This window comes from Austrofundulus limnaeus, unplaced genomic scaffold (assembly GCF_001266775.1).
Source record: "Austrofundulus limnaeus strain Quisiro unplaced genomic scaffold, Austrofundulus_limnaeus-1.0 Scaffold94, whole genome shotgun sequence".
Lineage (NCBI taxonomy): Eukaryota > Metazoa > Chordata > Actinopteri > Cyprinodontiformes > Rivulidae > Austrofundulus > Austrofundulus limnaeus.
The window spans coordinates 696539-706753 of NW_013952496.1; the positions used below are offsets into that span (position 1 = coordinate 696539).

A 10215-nucleotide genomic window follows, 5' to 3' on the forward strand; every position below is an offset into this window, starting at 1 on the left:
ATTGTAAATATTTGTTGAGGTGTTAATGATTGTGTGTTCTTGCTGAGTGATGATACAAATTTACAAAAAAAATAATTAGGAACGTCAGTGTTGTCTTCATCAGGAGACGTTTATCTGAAAACCAAAAAAGAGCTGATAATGTGAAGTGTTTTATCAGAGGAGTTCTTTTCATTGCCTAGTAGTTTATCGCTTGATAGTTTTATAAAATAAAAACACTGCTTTTTTTTCCTCTGCTTTTGATTTTGAGAAGCATATTTTTATGGCACATGAAAAATTTTGCTGTTGTGGACCATTTTTATGTTGGTACTTTTTTGATGTTTTACCAGGAACTGTGTATTTCAAGCAGAAATATGTCTAAAATGTCTTAGTCATTACAGAAACAGTGCTATGGGGTGCCACTTTAAATAAAATAATAAAAAATTTCATTAATACATTTTTTTATTATTTATGTCACTTTTTAAGAGTTAAAATTTTCCCGCAAACATTTTATTGCTATTTAGCTCCCTGTACATTTAGCTAATTTTTACTAAATGTTAAATCTAAATGTTAAAAAATATATTTAAGTATTAAATCCTAAATCTAAAGCTTTAAATCTAAATGCAAAAGTTAAAACTTAAATGTTGAAATGAAATGGTGAAGTTCACATTTAGGTATTTTTGGAATGGAACGCAGCCTTTGCTGTTGGTGCTCGGCTCATGGTATGATGTCATCATCGTGAGCCAGTAGCAACCGCTAGCGCTCCAATGCAGTTAAATCTTCCCTACAAGACGTCGGCGTTGCAGTTATGGCCGGTGTCTGAGCGGCACTTCAAACCACTGGACCACAGGAACCACCCATATTGTTTTTTATGAACGCGTTTTGAATTCAGATTTAAAATATTATCGTCAGCAGTGGCTAGCAGAGGACTATAAAGTACTTGAAAAAAATAAGTAAAAGTACCATAAATGTCACGGATGAGAAAACTACTTAACCAGGATGATGACATCCTGGTTAACTGAGGCTAACTTCTGCAAACGCTTCTAACACTGCTAAAGATATTATTTAAAATCTAAATTCAAAATGTGTTTATATGTGTTGTAGGGAAGCTTTAGCTGCATTGGTCCGCTAGCGGTTGCTATCGTCTCAGGATGATGACGTCATAACATGAACCGCCTAAATGTGAACTTCAGCATTTAAGGTTTAACTTTTACATTTAGTTTCAGGATTAAATATTGACGTGTTTTTTAACATGTAAATTTAACAGTAAAAATTAGCTAAATGTAAGAACAGTGAGCTAAATAATGAAAACTATGTTACTGACATTTTTTTAACATTTCATTTGACAAGTGGCGCACCATACAGGGCAGCTAAAATCTGCTTGTCAGAATGTGTGACACAAAGGGAAATGCATCCTTAAATTACCATCATGTATTCATCGTGATTAAGTAGTACTAGTATTGGGTTTTAATCCCTGAGTTTCATCCAGTTGTTGGTCTGACTTGATCATCTGTTTCTGTTTAATAATTTGTGAGTCTGTCGCTTTGGTCTCACAGTGACACTGAAGTAGCTTCATCTGTAAAATAATATTTTTGTAAATGTAAAATAAGTGTGTTTTAGCTGCATATAAAATAATTAGAAATGCAATTTAAAAGTTGTTGGTTTCACATAGCTCCACAAACGTCTGCTTTAAACACTTCTCATGGTTCAAATGTGCCCGTCCTATAGGAATGTTTTAAATACAAGCTTGTTTGTTTTTGTTTTTGTTTTTCAAAATTAAATGCTGCTTGGTTGTTTTTAAAAAAAAAAAAGATGAATTATTGTCTTTGTAAATACAGTTTTTAACCATATTCCACTTCGTTTGCTCTGTTCACCCATGATAGCTGTGACGTTTGGAGACGTTTGAGCCTTTTCAGTGTTTCACCAAAAACAAACACAACTAGTTTGAACATTTGCTCGCAGCGCCGTCTGTTTTATGGAGGCACCTGCACGCAGGACAGTCATATTTTTACATCTGCTGTTTGTACTGTGTTCTGACTTGATGCTTGCTCTGGTTTGTGTTGTTACTGCTGTAAATAAATAAAGCTGAAAGTTGAAGCCTAGACGCTGTCACTTATTTATGCGCAACATCTCAATGATTTATGATTTTATTTGTTTCTTAACATTTTTTTTCGTGACTGTGTTTATTCTTATTTGACAAAAAAAATGATGATCTGGGTCTAAACTTGGCAGGAAAGACGGCGGGGGATATACAAACCTTGTAGGAATGCTAGGTATTTATTTATTTTAATTGCTGGGGAACTTTTCTCTCTTTTTTTCTCTATTTTAATCATTTTGGCATGTCCCTGTTGTGTGGAACATCTTGTACCACAGTATGAAGCTCAGATGCACTTGCAGGAAACATGGAGAGCCTGGTTTTTTTTATCCCAACTACAGTGGAGAAAAAAACCGTTGTTCTGATTTCCACCAGCAGGGGGCGACGTGAGTCCATGTCGCTCTCTCATCTCCTCCCTCCCTGTTTTCCAGCAATCTGCTGCAGGTTGAATCCTCTTCATTCTCCCTCAAACTGCTCGTGTTCCTCCTTCTCTCCTCGCCCTCCGGTGTGTGTGGAGCTCTTCAAGCGGCGGATTACCTTAATCTAAACGGTAAGGATTTCCGTTTCTCCCTGCAGACAGGCTGCTTCATGTTTCTGTCAGGTCTCAGTCTCAGCTCAGCAGCAGCTTCTCATTAGGATTTATGGACTCTGCTGCTGCAGAGGAGCCTGTTGTTATATTTAAGTCATTACCTTCTAATAATAATCATAATATCAGGAGCTGCATATATTCAACCTATAAATGAGAGCATCCTCTGCGTTTTCGTTTATTTCTAGTGCTCCTGTTAGATCAAATTAACTTGAGGTAACAAAAGGAACATAAGGTGACTGCGTTAAAGGGAAGTGATGGGATCCAGCTGGAGCGCTTTGATGTCACACTGAGGATCTGAGGACCAGAGAGCAGCATCCACAACCACTGAGGCCTCACAGCTTCTGGCTTTATTTAAAGGTTCTCATTTTTTTTTTTTTTTTAGTCACTTCAGCAGAAAATGAAACCAAATATTAGTTTGTTTAGTTTATTTATTTCTTCATCATCTGTGACTTTTTTAAGTGAAGAGAAAATACAGACAGAGAGAAAAACAGAGAGAAGTAATTAGAAAGATAGAAAGATTGAAATAGCGATTAGAAGTATATTAAATATACACCAACAAAACACAGGACCACACACCCAACATCTGTCCGCTCACCTGAAAAATAAGTGGATAAATACATGGAGGGCATATATAAAAATATACACATACCCATACATATATAAAGATATACATACAAACATGCCTACATTCATAAATATTGTCAGTATATACACAGACATATATACACACTCAGTGACCAGTCAGAACCCCCCGGATCAGAACACCTGTCTGTGAGCAGTTGTGAACATGCGTGTATATACAAGATTTCTCCAATGGAATATTTAATAGTGACTGTGGAGGACCGGAGACCCTACCCCCAAGACACGAGGCAGACATAGGGAAGACCAGAGCCCAAGGGCCCGAGAGGGATCCCGAGCGCAGAGCCCCAAGGAGCACCCGCACGGGACAATCCACCCACCCACCCCCCAGATCAGACCATAGGGGAGAACTGGGAGAGTCCCCCCAGCGACCACACGCACAGCCCCCAGGGCGCACCCCCTCCAGGCCAAAGCCCGACAGGTCCATAGGTCCCGAGCCCCAGCAGGCAGCCACCAGGCCAGGCTGGCACACACCCCAGCGGCCAGCCGCACACCCCACCGGGGGGCCGAGTAGCAGCGGGCCCTCAGATAAACCAGCAGGAGGGGCGGCCCAGACCGCAGCCTGACAAATACCCAAACATACACAATCGCACCATCCCACCCTCATCCTCACCCCCACTCAATCAAAGACATACAAGGACGCCACATTCCACTCATACACACGATACACACTCTATAACCCCCAGGTCCAGGACATGTACCCACCCCCTATTGGAGGCAGCGCACACCCGAACCCAGGAGATAGACCCAATCATTCTGAGGTGGAGAGGAGCAGATAGCCAAGGCCTGGCCCGGGCCGCACCAGGACGCCCGGCCAGCCCCCCGCCACAGAGAAGCCACACCCATGACATTATTTAAAGGTTCTCATTGCAAAGTCATAAAGACTGTGGGGAAAAAAATGGTAATATTAGAAACAAAATATTTATATATTGATGATTAACGTGTCCTTTTAATTAAAATTGTTTTTATCAAATTGTGAACGGATGCCAAATACCATGAATGTTTGTTTACCTGTGGAAACAGCCGAAATGACTGAAAACAGGTCAAAAGCTAAACTTACCATTCATAGACTGCAGCCAACCCAGTGTAGGTCGAACACTTGACCCAAGCTTCCAGTTTTTAGGGGAGTGCTTTGTTTACTTTTATTGCACACCCGCATTTCAGAATTGCATTCATTTTACCTGAAGTCAAACCTTTCAAACTGCACCTGTTTTATGTTTGATTTCATGCTTTGCAGTAAGTACCTTTCACGTGAAAAGCTTTGACTTTTCATGCTTTTACTCTGAAACAGGCATCGATAAACGTGTTGGTATCCTTACAGCTCATATGCTTTAATGTGTCTAGAAAAGTGATTCATTCAAAGCAAAATGTGTGTTCACGCCTTTCATCAGCCATCCAGTTTATTTAAAGGGGACAAACAGCTATGGAGTGGTTTAGTGTTGTTTGTTTGGGCCACACTGAGCAGAGAAAAAAAAAACGAGCTTCCAGAGGAGCTCGGAAAGAAGATGTAAAGGTAAAAAACTAAACAATTTCAATACAGTTGCTATAGGTAAAAACAATAATAATAATAAAAAATTAGGCCCATGGGACTAGTCAATCTCACAGAATGGACGCAAGAGAAAATGCAACCCCAGGTTAGTCAGTGGGATAGTGTGGATAGTAGGAAATTAGCCAAATAAAACATCCGAGTTAATCCGAGATGAGTTTTATCTCAAAAACCTTCGCAATTTGAATCATAATGAAAGAAACCTCAGAAGGGCTCCAAGTATGAACAGGAAAACACAAAAATCATGACAGAAATGATGACAAACCTCTAAATTTCTGGGACTAATGAAACTAAACTGGAGTTTTTTGTCAGTTGCATGAGTTTTTATTTATTTTTGTCATTGTGGAAGGGTACCACCCGGTAACTCTTTAAAGAAGCAGCAGTTAAAAGATAATGGATGAAAACAAATCCATCCATGCACAAACACTTATCTGTGTGTCTTTATAATCAGAGGCACACACACCTTTGCTCTGGCTGCAGCTTTAAGATGCCAGTCAGATACTGTATGTGAGATTCGCCAGATTACACAAAGAAGCCGCTGAAGCGTTAAAAATTGCAGGGAGACCGGTGCCTCCATTTTCATTCAATATTTCATGAGAATTTTAAATGAAGCATCCAGCAGAGCTTGGTACAGTAAGTGATTGTCTTTATCTGCTGCAGACGAGCAGGTGTAGTTTGAAAAAGGGCCGAACGCACGTGAGGACACACGGGTTTTATTGGACCTAACGAAGGCTCAGTCTGGTCATCAGGTGACAGGATGAGTCGCTGAGCGACGGGGGGATGGGGGGGCAACATAATCAGGGAAGGATGTTTATGGGAGGAGCAGATATTTTCTAATTATCTCCTGTGTCTGTGGGGTAATTATTTTCTTGCCTGAGGTACATTAGGAGCAGTAAAACAGCAGGGAAACAACATGAATTTATTTATTAGATTGAAACAAAAATAATAAAACTAATTGAAGGATGAGACAGGAGTGAAGCTGTGCATCTGTTTGCTCATATTGAGGCCTCAGCTGATAATTTGTGCTTTAGTTGAATCTTTTTTTTATTCCACTGCGTCAGAGAATTATTTTTTTTTACTTTGTTCGTTTGACATTTTATATAAAACCCAATGTTTAAAGACAAATAAATCTGGTGATCAGTTGAACAGATTGGTCAGTCTAACATGGAGTTTGATTAAACAGCTTTCAGCTACGTTCACATTAAATTTTAGCTCAATAAAAAAAAAAATCACTGATGATGCAGAAATTAAGAAACTAACATTCAGTTCTGTTTTCTACGGAACCCGCGGGGGGTCAGTGGGAGAAAAAAAACAGCCGCTGGAAATCCGTGAGCACGGATTACTAAACTGAGCGAACGGATTACTAAACTGAGCGAACGGATTACTAAACTGTGAGCACGGATTACTAAACTGAGCGAACGGATTACTAAACTGAGCGAACGGATTACTAAACTGTGAGCACGGATTACTAAACTGAGCGAACGGATTACTAAACTGAGCGAACGGATTACTAAACTGAGCGAACGGATTACTAAACTGAGCGCACGGATTACTAAACTGAGCGAACGGATTACTAAACTGAGCGAACGGATTAGTAAACTGTGCTCACTGTTTCTGCAATTCGTGCGCACGGATTACTGACATCTGGACGTGGTTGTGTGAACTGTCGTTCATCAGCTCAGAAAGTGTTTAAGGAGCGTTTTTTTGTTCACTAAAGTCAAAGTTCAGCACAGAAAATGTTGGACTTTGAGTATGTTGTACAGTTTTTGTCCCTCTATCAGTCAGTTTTGGTACTGGGTCTCCTAAAGGCTGTTTCAGSTCTGATCGGATCATCACAGGAAGATTCTGCCCGTGGTTACAGGATGTTTACAGTTTCCCTGACAACGGGGAAGTTYTGCTAAAGTYAKCCRGCTGCCTTCTCAGGGTTATATCACAAAAGTAATGAATAGATTTATGTTGAACTTTTAGGAAATGTTTATTTCTCTTTCAAAAACGTTTATTACACCACAGAAACATCTGAATAAAGTTTGAAACATTTCAGAGTAAGAGCGRGGCTGCGGCTCCCATGATTGTCATTCTGCAGATGAAGCTCGCCACAGAGGGACATTTCTCTGCAGCAAACCGCTCGGAGGTTTTCTCCAGCGGTTCTCAGATGTTTATTCTCTTTCACAACAAAACGGGGGACGGGAGGGTGGAGGAGGCTATAACCTCCGTTTCAGGATTCATTTGCCTGGAAAATATGAAAAATAAATAAATAACCACGTCGGATTTTGATGAAACTTTCAGGGACATTCTGTGGATAAAACGTGTGCTGATGAGAACACGACAGTGCCTTAAGTTTATATAACAACAGATCCACTGAATTTACCTTGAAGATGCGGCTTCATACGGTTGTGTTCTAAGGAAAGGATTCGAGCAACAAACTAACCCCGAAACAACAAGTTGTCCCCGCACTCACAGTATTCACTTCCTGTTTAGACTTTCACAATAAAACCGGATACAACAAAACAGATTGTACAACACACACCATGCGTCCAACCTGTCGACACAATCTGCGCGCACTGATTGCAGAAACTGAGAGCACAGATTAGTAATATCCGTGCGCACAGATTGCAAAAACTGAGAGCACAGATTAGTAATCCGTGCGCACGGATTACCAATCAGTGCTCTCAGTTTAGCAATCCGTGCGCACGGATTTCCGGTGGCTGTTTTTCTTTTTTCACCACTGACCCCCGGCGGGCTCCGTAGTTTTCTACTGAAGTGGCTAAAAAAAAGAATTTTAGCTCAATATCTGTAAAACTTTCAGTTATCATCGTTTTGTTTAGGCTGATGTTGAACATCTGTGGTAATGCTGAGTTTAAACTTTTCTTTTTATACACTGTGGTTATAAAACTTCTCCTGAAGAAGAATCTCAACACTTTGTTCACGGCTTTACTTTTATTGATTTTTTATTTCATCCACCATCGTGTTCTAAACCAGGGCTATTCAACTGATGGCCTGCGGGCCGGACGTGGCCCGCGAGTGACCAAAGTTTGGCCCACCACTTGGTTCATTTATCTCTTACGCCTAAATGTTTTCTACTTTAATTCCTATAAGTTCTTTTAGTTCGACGTAGATGTTTGGTGTCTACAAAAACGTCAGAATTTTGGCTAGAAGCTGGTAAAAACAGCATCCAAGGCAGTTAAAACTATAAGCAGTTGAAGATAAAACTATGAAAGTGAAAATAAAATTGGTTTAAAAATTTGGCATGTCAGAGATGTCAAAATTATATTTGTGTTAAATATGATGTTTTTATATTTTTGATATTGTTTTATTATCACTACTTTTATTACATAGGGTATACATTAGGGGTGCAACAACACATGTACCAGTATTGAACCGTATCGAACAATACAGATTTAAAATTTTTACTTTATCAACTTGTCTTCTGAAGATGCTCTGTGTTGAAGGATCAGTGGATCTGTGTTCGACTACTCCACCTAGGCTGCATTTTTGAGCACAGGTCCACTGAGAAACTTGCTGTTTCAGCAAGATTTAATTTAAAAAACTGTACTTTTGAGGTTAAACAAATGTTCAGAATTAATATAAATGAATTACGAGTTAAAAGGGGCATGGACATTTCTCTTTTTTTGTATCGAAAAAATATTGAACCGTGAGACTAAGGTCGTATTCAGACCTGATAATTTGCTCCGCTTTAAACGAACCTGAGTTCGTTTCCAGCGTTGGTCCGGACCTTTTGTGCAGGTGTGAATACACTCCTGCGAACTCTGGTGCGGATCAAACAACCGGACCGAGACCTGCTTTTTGAGGTGGTCTCAGTCCACTTCCAAACGAACTCTGGTGAGGTTCACTTTAGTTCTCTTCTGGTGTGAATACAGACCGGACTCTAACCAAACCAACTGCATTAAACATGCACCTTTTTGGACTTCACTGGCCACCGTTGCTGAGCTAAATAAACTGAAAACATACCTGTTTCRTCGTCTCCTGTTAGCAGCTCTGCTGTCAGCATGTTGTGGGTCAGAACACGCAGCGCACCTCGTCTCCTTTGGGTTGCGGGACACATTTACTGACGCCGCTCCAAAATTAGAATATCATCACAGAACCACCATTAAATTAGTTGCTTCTGACATTTTAAATGCTATTGCAGTTGTACTATCAGCAAAAATGTGAGCATCAGAACCGCAGCATGCAGGACTTCCTTGTTTTCTTCTGGATCTGTGGCTCAGTCCCGCCCCCGTCCTTTTTTTGTCCAATGGGAGCAATGATCGTCACACTCGTGGCTTTGTTTACAAGTTATAGTTCATTTGCAAAAAAGCACAATATGAATGCAAACCGCACCAAACAAAAAAATATATAAAAAAAAGTCCATTTTTGGTCCAGACCAAACAATTGGACCAAAGGACTTTCCTGGTCTGAATACACCCTAAAGTATCGAACCGAACCGTGAACTGCCTGTATCGTTGCACCCCTAGTATACATAGGTATGTTGTTCATGATTAAATGCAGCAAAATAAACTATTTCAAAGGTAACAGATCTTTATAATACTTGGTTTATTTACATAATGGCTTTAATTGCTGGATGTTTGGCCCCTGTGTTGTTGGCCTGCATTAACCCCCGGAGCAGTTTAGTTAAACAGTCCTGTTCTAAAAGCTCTGAATGAGGAGTAAGTTTCGCAGTTTGGCAGGTGTGATTTACTGGACGGCCTTTTTAAAATACTTAGAATTGTTTCCTTTGAGGCTGTTTGTCCCACACTAACTGAAGCTGTTTTGGTACCAGCAAGATTAAATCTTTCCAAACACAATAAGCAGTGAATGAAATGCGTCACGTCGACACCGCCGCCCTGCTCTGCGCCGTGCTTTCACTCTGCGCTCAATTGATTTGGAGCTCCAATTGAATTTAAGGGACGTGAAAAGCAATCAGAGCTGCAGCAGAAACGAGTCGGTTATCAGGCGGCTGCGCACTTCTGTAAAAATGATCTCCTGTCAGGCGTCTCCGGGCCGAGCGTCTCGTTACTCCGGGAGAGTTTCAGAGTTTATGGTGTGTGAAAAATATTCATGTCAGCCAGCTGCAAACAGGCTGAAGAAACGTCCTGAAGAGAGTCGCAGAGAAAACGAGAGAAATGTGAACGCTGAAGGAATTTACAGAAATTTGAAGCTGAAATAGAATTGTTCAAGTTAAATTAAAAAAAGGGCAAAATAAGCTTTTGGGGAGAACATTTTTTGAGGGAAACAAAGAGGAATTTTATTTTAAGCAAAACAAAATATTTTTTAAAAAGTAAAGTCCGTCAACCTAAATATTTTGATTAACAAATGGTAAAAAGAAAACACAAAGTCCGAAAAACTTATGAAAGAAACATTAAAGTGTACCCC

At 40.1% G+C, this 10215-nt stretch overlaps 1 protein-coding gene across 1 annotated transcript in view; it reads left to right on the plus strand.

Annotated features, from left to right (window-relative positions):
• Positions 1 to 2507: 2507 nt before the first annotated feature.
• The window catches only part of mtus2b (microtubule associated tumor suppressor candidate 2b), a gene marked incomplete in the record, with an annotated part of 39914 nt that continues 32206 nt past the window's right edge, over positions 2508 to 10215 (plus strand). The window contains 1 exon segment of the mRNA XM_014012752.1: positions 2508 to 2621.